This window comes from Anas acuta, chromosome 1 (genome assembly GCF_963932015.1).
Source record: "Anas acuta chromosome 1, bAnaAcu1.1, whole genome shotgun sequence".
Lineage (NCBI taxonomy): Eukaryota > Metazoa > Chordata > Aves > Anseriformes > Anatidae > Anas > Anas acuta.
This window is the reverse complement of record NC_088979.1, coordinates 76,347,212-76,356,382: the sequence shown is the minus strand read 5'-3', so window position 1 is coordinate 76,356,382 and position 9,171 is coordinate 76,347,212. Positions and strand designations below refer to the sequence as shown.

General features: G+C 42.9%; 1 long non-coding RNA gene across 1 annotated transcript; it reads left to right on the top strand.

Annotated features, from left to right (window-relative positions):
• Nucleotides 1–729: 729 nt before the first annotated feature.
• On the top strand, nt 730–4,000 carry LOC137856992 (uncharacterized). Its single transcript, XR_011096910.1, has 2 exons — nt 730–1,232; nt 3,418–4,000. It is a non-coding gene; the product is annotated as an uncharacterized lncRNA (long non-coding RNA).
• Nucleotides 4,001–9,171: the final 5,171 nt, after the last annotated feature.

Genomic DNA, 9,171 nt, shown 5'->3' with positions numbered 1-9,171 from the left:
TGTGTAATTTCCCACACAGTGTTGCTCGATGCTCCCTCAGGCCCTTGCAGCTTTGACGCTAATTCTGCTTTTCTGATTTACACGAGGCCACAGCAGAGCCAGGAGACCCAGCTAACGCAGCCTTCGTGGGAAGACTGATTAATTTGTGATCGTTCAGCATTTCTGAAGCTCCTTTTCTGTAAAAACCGATCAGGAGGAGCATGACTCTAAACAGAAAGATCTGTCCCACTGAGCATATGCTAGTCCAACCACTCACTGTCTGCTGCTAGTGCAACAGAGGTTTAAATCCTCTTTTCTTCCAGTGCCTGAGGCTGATAAAAAAGCTGGAGGCTGGCAGAAATGCCAACAGGGAGCTGCTAATGTATTACCAGCCAGTTTCCAAAGGAAAAGGGTGATAGAGGATATCCAGAGAATGAGATGCTGTGAGCATTACTGCTCCCTCATGGAAGCAGTGCTAAATTTCTTACGATTCAAAATTTAGATATTTTCCACACTGGGGAAAAAAAATAGGAACGTGTTGGTAAGATAGAGTGGAGTAAGAGGAGTGCAAAGAAATTCAGGGAGTATTCTTGAAAGTGCTCAGAGTTCACTGCTGCTCAGGTTAAGAAACAGGCTGCAAAAATGTGTGGGCGCAATGTCAGTTGCAGAAAGTATTATCGAACTTCCTTTAAAAAAAAAAAAAAAAGGAAATGGTGCAGAGTATCTGTAGAACAGCTGTTTCAAGGGGCTACCATGCTTAAAAAAGCAAGAGCAGCAGAAGAAAGTGAAAACAAACTTCTGCTTGTGTCCTGGCCTCCAAGCTGGCCTGCCAGTTGACAGAATTCACACAAGGGGATTGATCCTTCAACCATTTCTGCCCAAAACAGCCTTATACATTTCTATGCTGTCTCCTAGATTCCCCCTTTCCCTGCCTCCCCACTGATCTCTGTTTCCGGAGTCTGCTTCTTGTTCATATCATCATAGCCTCTCCTCATTTGCCCTAGCCCAATTTAATGGCTTTCACCCAGGCAACTTTTCCTTTTGACTCGCATTTTTTCTCGTTCAGGTTTCCTCGGAGATAAATGGCACCTGCCCGTATCTCCCTACGCCACCTGACCGCGCATCACCCCTGCCAGCAGAGCTCTCCAGACCTTGCCAGCTCTCTCACCAGTGCTACTGCAGGATTTTTAAAAACCCGGACACGGGGTGCACTTAACAAAAACCCATCCAGAGGGAGCTCCGAGAGCAGAAAGGTAGGCACGTTTGGGAAACACGGGCTCTGTCATGGTGTTACACAGGAAATGCCTAGATCTAGCAGAGCATTAAATCCAAACAAAACGTCAGTTTTCAAAGGTACCAAGTTCTGCACAGCGGTGGAGTGAGCAGTGGAAAATAAATAATAAAAAATAAAAATAAAAATAGTGGTAGTCACCACTGAAAGTAGGAAAATAGGCTCTGTGCACATGCATACACATATGTCTGTGATGAGTCTGTCATTGGGCGCATTCCCAGGATCTCTGGCAGGGCAGAAACGCGGCTTTACAGCCCCCCCGGGGCACGGCGCAGCCTGGGACAGGAACCCCTCGCCCTCCCCCTGCCCAAGGGCTCTCGCAGGGTTTGCTGCTGATGCGCCTGGGCTCGGGGCGCGCAGCCCACACGGCTCCGGCTGCAACAGCGCCACCGCCGCTGCTCCTCCCGCCGCCACACAAGATGGCGGCGGGCGCACGGCATGCTGGGAGATGTAGTCCGGACCGGGGGAGACCTGTGGCCGCCGCGGGTGCTTCCAGAGAGGGGGGCAGTGCCTCAGCGGGCCTGAGGGGCGCGAGGGTGTCAAACACCAGTTCCCATTTCTTTATGAACTCACCTACACTGCGCACTAAAATCAGCGATCATCACTCACAGGATGGCAGCTGTTGGTTTTTAGCCATACGAATGATCATATGCTTCTAATTTCTTGTTTTCGCTGTGGCAGTGTGTACAACCGTACCTTATTCATTATCTTTTCTAAGTAGGCATCTGGTTTTACTGATATTTGTTTCCACACCTTCAGGGGAAAATAAAAAAATAATAAAAAAGTGACTGTTTTAGAACACCTCTTAAATATCTATCTGTGCTTGTGTCCTTGGAATCACAGAGATTGATTTGCAGTCAGTCAGTATTAAAAGATTAAAATATTCCACCAAGCTCATTTGGGTTTCCACTAAAGAATTTTCAGAGAGCCTGCTGTTCAAGCTGACTGTTTAAACGGTATACTGAAGGTCTTGTATACCTAGAACACAAATTGCAAAAATGAATTTCCAGAAGGAACAGTAGAGACACACGCACTTTGCTTATAGTTAATAGTAAATTATGCAGTAATTGCAGGTTGTTCTAAATCACATTAAACTGTGGGATAGAGCTCTAAGAAACAATATGACTGACTCTCAAACACCAGCAGACCATCAAGTAACATACATATATTTGCAAGGTGCATATTGGCTCAGTGATTCACTACGTATTTCATCAATGTTTTCTTCTCGTCTGGAGGAAAGAGTACTACATAAGACATGAGTAAGCCCTATGAATACAATTACATTTTGAAAGAAGTCTAGGGGAAGCCTTTCCAGCAAAATCCTTGCTGAAGAGGATGCCTAAAGCAGTTATCAAAAACACAGCCTTCTGCTGTGTTTGAGATGTTGTGTGTAATAAACAAACAGCTTTGCCTCCAAGGGGAACCAGTTTCATCAACAGCTTCTCCTGATGTGAGCAAACTGCATTTTCCTATATATTGGGTAAATGCTTGGAACAAGAAGAGGCAAGTAGAAGTCTGTCGTGTATGGATATCCCTGAGTTTCATTATTTTGCCTGGGATTGATGTTAGGTTGGCAGGTGTGTAGTTACCTAGGTCATCCTGGTTGGTCCACTACTTGACCCACATGCAGTTCAGGGCAGTGGAGGTGGGTGGTGTACCTAACAGTGAACTCCAGCATCTACAGTGTTAGTATGCTTCTTATAAATGCTGGTGAAACATTAGCTCCTTTACACTTGAGCACTGATTTTTTAAAAAAGATAAAATCTTTTTTATTTTTTTTAATAAAAAATAAAAACTATGAGTTTTTCTTTAAAGCTCCTCCTCTGTTCTTTCAGGCCAGGAAACCGCAGGCAGAAATTTTTAAGTGTTTTAAGAGTGTTTTGGCTACATGAGTCTCTCATCACATTGCTTAGACTGAAATCCCTTAAGATTGTGTAATTTTTTTCCTATACCTTCGTTTAACAGGGGACATCGGCAGAGTTTGTTTGTTTGAAAGCAGAATTATTTGTTTTGGGGTTGACCAAGGGAAGAGAATACACTATTTTTGGCAGAGTGACATTCCTCCTTTTTGCCCACTCAGTCTTTCGCATGTAATTACAACTGGTTTTAGTATTAGCATCATATAAGTTTTCCCATTAATATTACAGGGCACTCAAAGGATGTCTGCAACATGCAGAGGAAGCAGTTAGAATCAAAGCACAGTTCATGAGAAAAAGACCAATCTACACCCTTCAAAAGTTTCTTATTGCATAGAAATCTTGCAGGACTGTGTTGCACAGAGGATATGTTATCTCCACCTTGATGAAGTAATAGCCCAGTTGTGCTCTCCTTGAAGTTAATAAAAATTAACTTGAACACCAACATTATGCTATCCAGATTCTTGATATAATCCTCAAAAAAGCTCCAGTGGTAAATGTTTAATAAAGGGAACACAAGTATTCAGGATCTCTGTGAACTAAGTGCTTCATTTTATCAAGGCAACCCCTGTTCCTTTCAAATCTCCTGAAGTTAAGCCCTGGTAGTTAGTCTCATTTCAGCTGTTTACATTGGCTTTGTAAACCTTCAGCCTAAATAGAGAAAAAGAAGGAAAATTTCTTCCCATGAAACAGCTCTGGAGAGAAATCCTAACATCAGTTAAATGAAGCGTACTTCCTGCTTCAACATTGTTCAATTGTGAGATATTAAACACACACACACACAAAAAAAAAAAAAAAAAAAAAAAAAAAACAATGACTAATTTACTGTGAAGCTGCAGGCATCTCTGGCAAAGGGCTTTGCTTCTGTAAGCTACTGATGGGGCAGTTATCATTACCTATGAAGGATATCCCTCCTGATGTTCTCATTTGGTATCTGTTTCAAAGTGAGAAGTTTCAGCCAAAACTCTTGGTTGCTTCTAGCGACAGAGCTCACATTTGTTCTGCTGAAGGGAAACCAAACAAAAACAGTCTTTGTCAGTTCTGATGCCCTCATGTTAGAGCGAGGATTTCAGCAGGATGGTGGGCTTAGCATCATAAATTTGCCTTCTGCCATGCCTGTGAAGCCAAAGGGGCTGTGTTTGTAACACTGAATAAAGCCAGGAAAGGACTGTCCTCCGGCCAGGTGCCAGAACCAGGCCACATCCACATTACAAAGTTTCCCTCCTGTGGTCTGAAGAAGTAATTATTATTTTGTTTGTGCTATTGTATTGGCTGTTTCTTTTAAGTTCTTGCAATAAATGCTTAACAGAGTCATGTTTTTTTTTAGTACAAAGCTGAGAATATTCACGATGTGCTCTAGGAGTGTGGGGGTGGCAAAAACAGATAGGGCAGGGAGAGGGAAGGGAGGGAGGCTTCTGTGGCTTTTCCCTGGTTCACGGTGCCTGCTGGTCTGGGCCACAGTATATGCCCTCTCCTGATCGGGGTACTGTCTGGGACAGGGCTAGCTGACATGAGTTGAAAACCTTTTCAGGACACATGCTTACAATTAAGCATAATGGGCAATTAGCAGCCCAGTGCTTAAGCTCCTTTCCAGACCATGCTTTTTCTAGTGTTGTAGACATGGCTTCAGAGACCTTTGGGCAAAAAACATTATACTGCATGTGATCAGTGGAGACTTCTTTAATTTTAGATGGTCTCAGACTGGGGTTCCATAAAGTAGCTTAAGAAGTTTCTGGTTTTGTCTCTTTTTTCCCCTTACCACTGCCAGCTGGCTAGAGGAAATGGCCTCAAGTTGCGCCAGGGGAGGTTCAGGTTGGCAATTAGGAGACATTTCTTCTCAGAAAGAGCAGTCAGGCATTGGGATGGGTTGCCCAGGGAGGTGGTGGGGTCACCGTCCCTGGGGGTGTTCAAGGAAAGGTTGGACGCGGTGCTTAGGGACATGGTGCAGTGGGTGATATTGGGGGGGGGGGATGGTTGGACCAGGTGATCTTGGAGGGCTCTTCCAACCTTAATGATTCCATGATTTTATGGTTCTATGAAAATAAAGACACTAGCAAGCCAAATGTTTGAACTATAGAAGTATAGTCTTAAGCAGAAAAAAAATTAGGGCAGCTTATGCTCAGGTGCAGTGGTTTTGTAAGCAAGAGCAGACTATCCCAAGACCAATTTGCCTGCCTTACAGCAGTCCACAACTGCAGCTACTTTAGCATCCTTCTGGTTTAAACAGACCATGCAGCAGTTGTGGAGTGTCAAGTGGTGAAGGCACGGAGGCGTGAAGCCTGCAGGCATCAAGGCAGCAGGCTGTACAGTCCTTGGGCCTTCAGTTTTCCGATTTGCCCTCTAATGGCCCAAGACTCTTACGAAACTGTGAGCACACTTTTTCTGAGACAAGCTTGACCACAGTAGCAGAGTGGGGTCCATGAGGCTACAGAAGGAACTGGGAAAAAAAAAAAAAAGAAAAAAAAAAAGTGAAATATTCATAATAGAAAGTAACTAAATGGCTGTTCACTGAGGCTTTACACATGTGCAGCCCTGCCCAGATAGGATAAATAAATGGAAAGTATACAAAATTTTGCTGTTTTCCTGTAGGAGTCTGTCATTATTTTGCATGACTATGGAGGGCAAATATTACAGGGGAAGAAAGAGAAATAAGGTATTTATACATACCACATACCATGGAAATGAGTTGTCAGTATACAGTATAAAATGCAGTCTTTCTGGGTGGTAGTATTGTGCATGTTTTGCTTGGGGAAAAAAAAAAAAAAGCTTTCTTGGAACGTGAGCCTGCATTACTCCTGGCCTTCACACTGAGGCATCATAAATAATGCAGAGAGCTGCTGCCCTGAAGTCAGGAGCTTGGAATGGAAAAAGAAAATACGACTCCTATGGCTGCCTCGGTGTCCAGAGGAGTGCTGAGCAAAGCAGTGTGTACGAGGGCACGTGCGGTTCGAGTGGGGAGGGAACAACTCAGGTCACTGCAGGAGAGCTAGGTGGATAAGCATCTTGTAGCAGAGTCGAGCAGCTCGCTGAAACTGAAGTCCAAAGCAGTACTTGCTGGATCTGTGGAGTTCGGCAGGGCCATGGACCAGGGAGCATCCCAAGCTGTTCGAGTGGGTTGCCCAGGGTGTGAAGGGACTGCCTCGGGACTCAGCCTTATCCATTCTCCAGCACCAACAACACAGAAGAATGATTGTTTGTCACTTGATTTTTTTTTTTTTTTAATTCACTCTGTGGGTATTGATGCTTGCAGAGAGGCAGTCCCTTGATGTGGTCTGCAGAAAAGTCTTGAGTTCAACCAGCTGCAAAGACGAAGGTGATGTCCTTGACATTTGGAGGGGACCTTGGCATGCACAAATGACTCTTGTTTTCCTCTTTCCTGTGAGTTCTGCAACCCCAGCAAGCCTTCTTTTCCCTATTCCCCCATTTCCTATTTAACATTTTTGACACTTTGCCATCTTGCATTGCATCTTTTTTTTTTTTTTTTTTGTCACCCACAATCGTTTGTTTTTCCTCAGGCCTTTTTCCCACCCACCTCCCAGTTATGTGGGGTAGGGAGAGATGAAATGACATTTTGTTTTATAAATAAGTGGGCTGGTGTCCTTCCCTGTCATGGCAAATCAGTGAGAAATTGTGCATCTGCATTTTCACCTAAGCTTCTTCCTGCTCTGCTTTCTAAATAAGAAGCTTGAGAGCATTGCTCTGAGGCTTTCTAGCAGTGCTCATGAAAGACTTCCAACAACACAAACTCGATGTAAGATACTTCCACCCTGCCTGTGCCACAGTTTCTAGTTTCCTCTCATAGCCTTCAACTCCCCACACCTCCTGCTTCCTTTCTTGGAGCACAAGTTCTTAGAAATACTCTTTGGATATTTTTTTGCATGACTCAGAAAGGGGCAAGGGGAAGCCCATGCAAAGGGTCAAGATATTTCCTCATGTAGCTGTAAGAGTATAAATTGGCAATTCATTAAAGTGTCCGATACTAAAATTTGACCCTGTGCACTTGTTCAAAGCGTGCAGTACACTAGGCAAACTGCACTTTTCCTCTTGAACTATGAAATTTTGTTTTGCAAAGACAGGCATGTCCTTACACTGCCAAACAAACTACGTATCTTTAGTTTATATGCTGATGTAGTAAAATCCTTCCTTTCATAAGTCCATTCTTTTTCTAAGCTCTGTTCTTTGTGGTTATCTGATTTCAGCGTAGAAAGGGGGAGAGAGACTTTCAAAAAATCTGTTTTAAAAATACTTCAGATAACAAGATACAACATGCCTTTTTATTCTGTAAGGTCATGCAGGCAACACCTGCTGTTCCTCCCTTCACTTCTGTACCTGTACATTGAATGAGTCAGCCAAAGCGAAGTGCCAAATATCAAGAAACAGAGTGCCACTGAAAATGATTCAGCATTCTCTAAAGGTTTAGCTTTCTCTAGTGCGACAAGATCTTGACTATGCAATTTATGGTATGTCAATGCATAAAAAGCTAGCAAGGTAACCTATGGGAAACACAAATTTCAAGACCTAGAATAATATAGAATACACTCCCTGGGGCATTCTTAAAAGTTTTTCATTTTACCTGAAAATGGTATTTTTTTTTAAATTATTTCTAAAGAAATTGACATGGAAAAAATCCATACTGAAGATGTTATTTCTTAACTTAATCTACTTTTATTCTTTTCATTAAAGAAGTAACAGCATAGGTAACACTGGTTTTAAAGTTTTAAATTCACACTTCCATGTGTTAATAATTTTTCCTGTAGCTTGTTATTTTTCATCTTTTATTTGACCCATTTGGCTTTTAAGATACTTTTTTTTTTTTTTTTTTAATCATTCACAAAGGTCTTTTAGGCATCTCCTGAGTTATTTAGATCCTGAACAAAAACTTCTGTAGTTAAAGCATTTTGAGGACGTGTGTTTTCTTTTCCTGCTTGCTTGGATAACCCCAAAATAACTTTAGTTTGAAACTTGGCATGTAGTTACTTTGGAACAGAATGTAATTTTTCCAAGTGCTCAGAAAAAAAAAAAAAATAATAAAAATCTCTCTCAAACAATAAAGCCCTCCACTCTGTTCCCCACACAATGCATATTTGCTAAGGAGTCTGGTAGTTTGGTGTGGCAGTCCTGGCTTCATGGGAAATAACCAGGAACGGCCTTTGTTGTCCTCAGAGCGAGGATCTGACTAATGGGTTTTGGAAAAATAAGTGTAGGAAGGGGTGGAGCTCTGGGAGCAGTTACATGTCTTCCCACATTATATTCTGCTCGTCCCAAATTGGTGGATTAAGCTGAGACAAATTGCTGTGGGCAGACAATCTGTAGCCCTGGTTATGATTACAAAATGTGGGATATTTGGCATGAGGTAGAGGTTAGAGGTGAGCTTATGAGTCAAGGACCATGAGTGGTGAGCAGCAGATGGTGTGGGAAAGAATTCGCAGATCCATGCAGATCTCTGTGCAGTGAGGAACTCCACCCGTCAGCCCTTCTTTTACTTCCAAGACGTGAGTGGTTTGGAAACCAGATCAGAAACATAGTGCACATGTTCCCCATCCCTTCTGCCCACTCAGTCCATCCTAATTAAGTTATAAGGAAGGCTAGGCAAACCAATCTGAAAGTGGGAGTGAAAAAATAAAGCTTTTATTTTTCCCACACCCTCATTGTCATAGACTTTCTCCCATTTCCCACGTCCAGTGCTTCTGGTGTCCTTCAGGCTTCTGTGAATGTTTGACTGTGTCTAACAGTACTACTGTGGAAACACTGAAGTGATCAGGAATGCCTTTGCAGGCCAGTGGCTGGGGCATGCTCTCAGGAGGTAGGACCTGGATCTAAACCTGCCCTGGTCAATGTTTAATTAATCACAAGGAATGAAAAGTGTCAAGAGAAAAAAAACTTATTCTAACCAAGTCTAGCAGCCAGTGGCTGCAGCATTTCTTCAGCTTTGGAGAGAGATCAGTTTAGATTTCAAAGGTAGAGAAAATACCACAGCCCCAGACT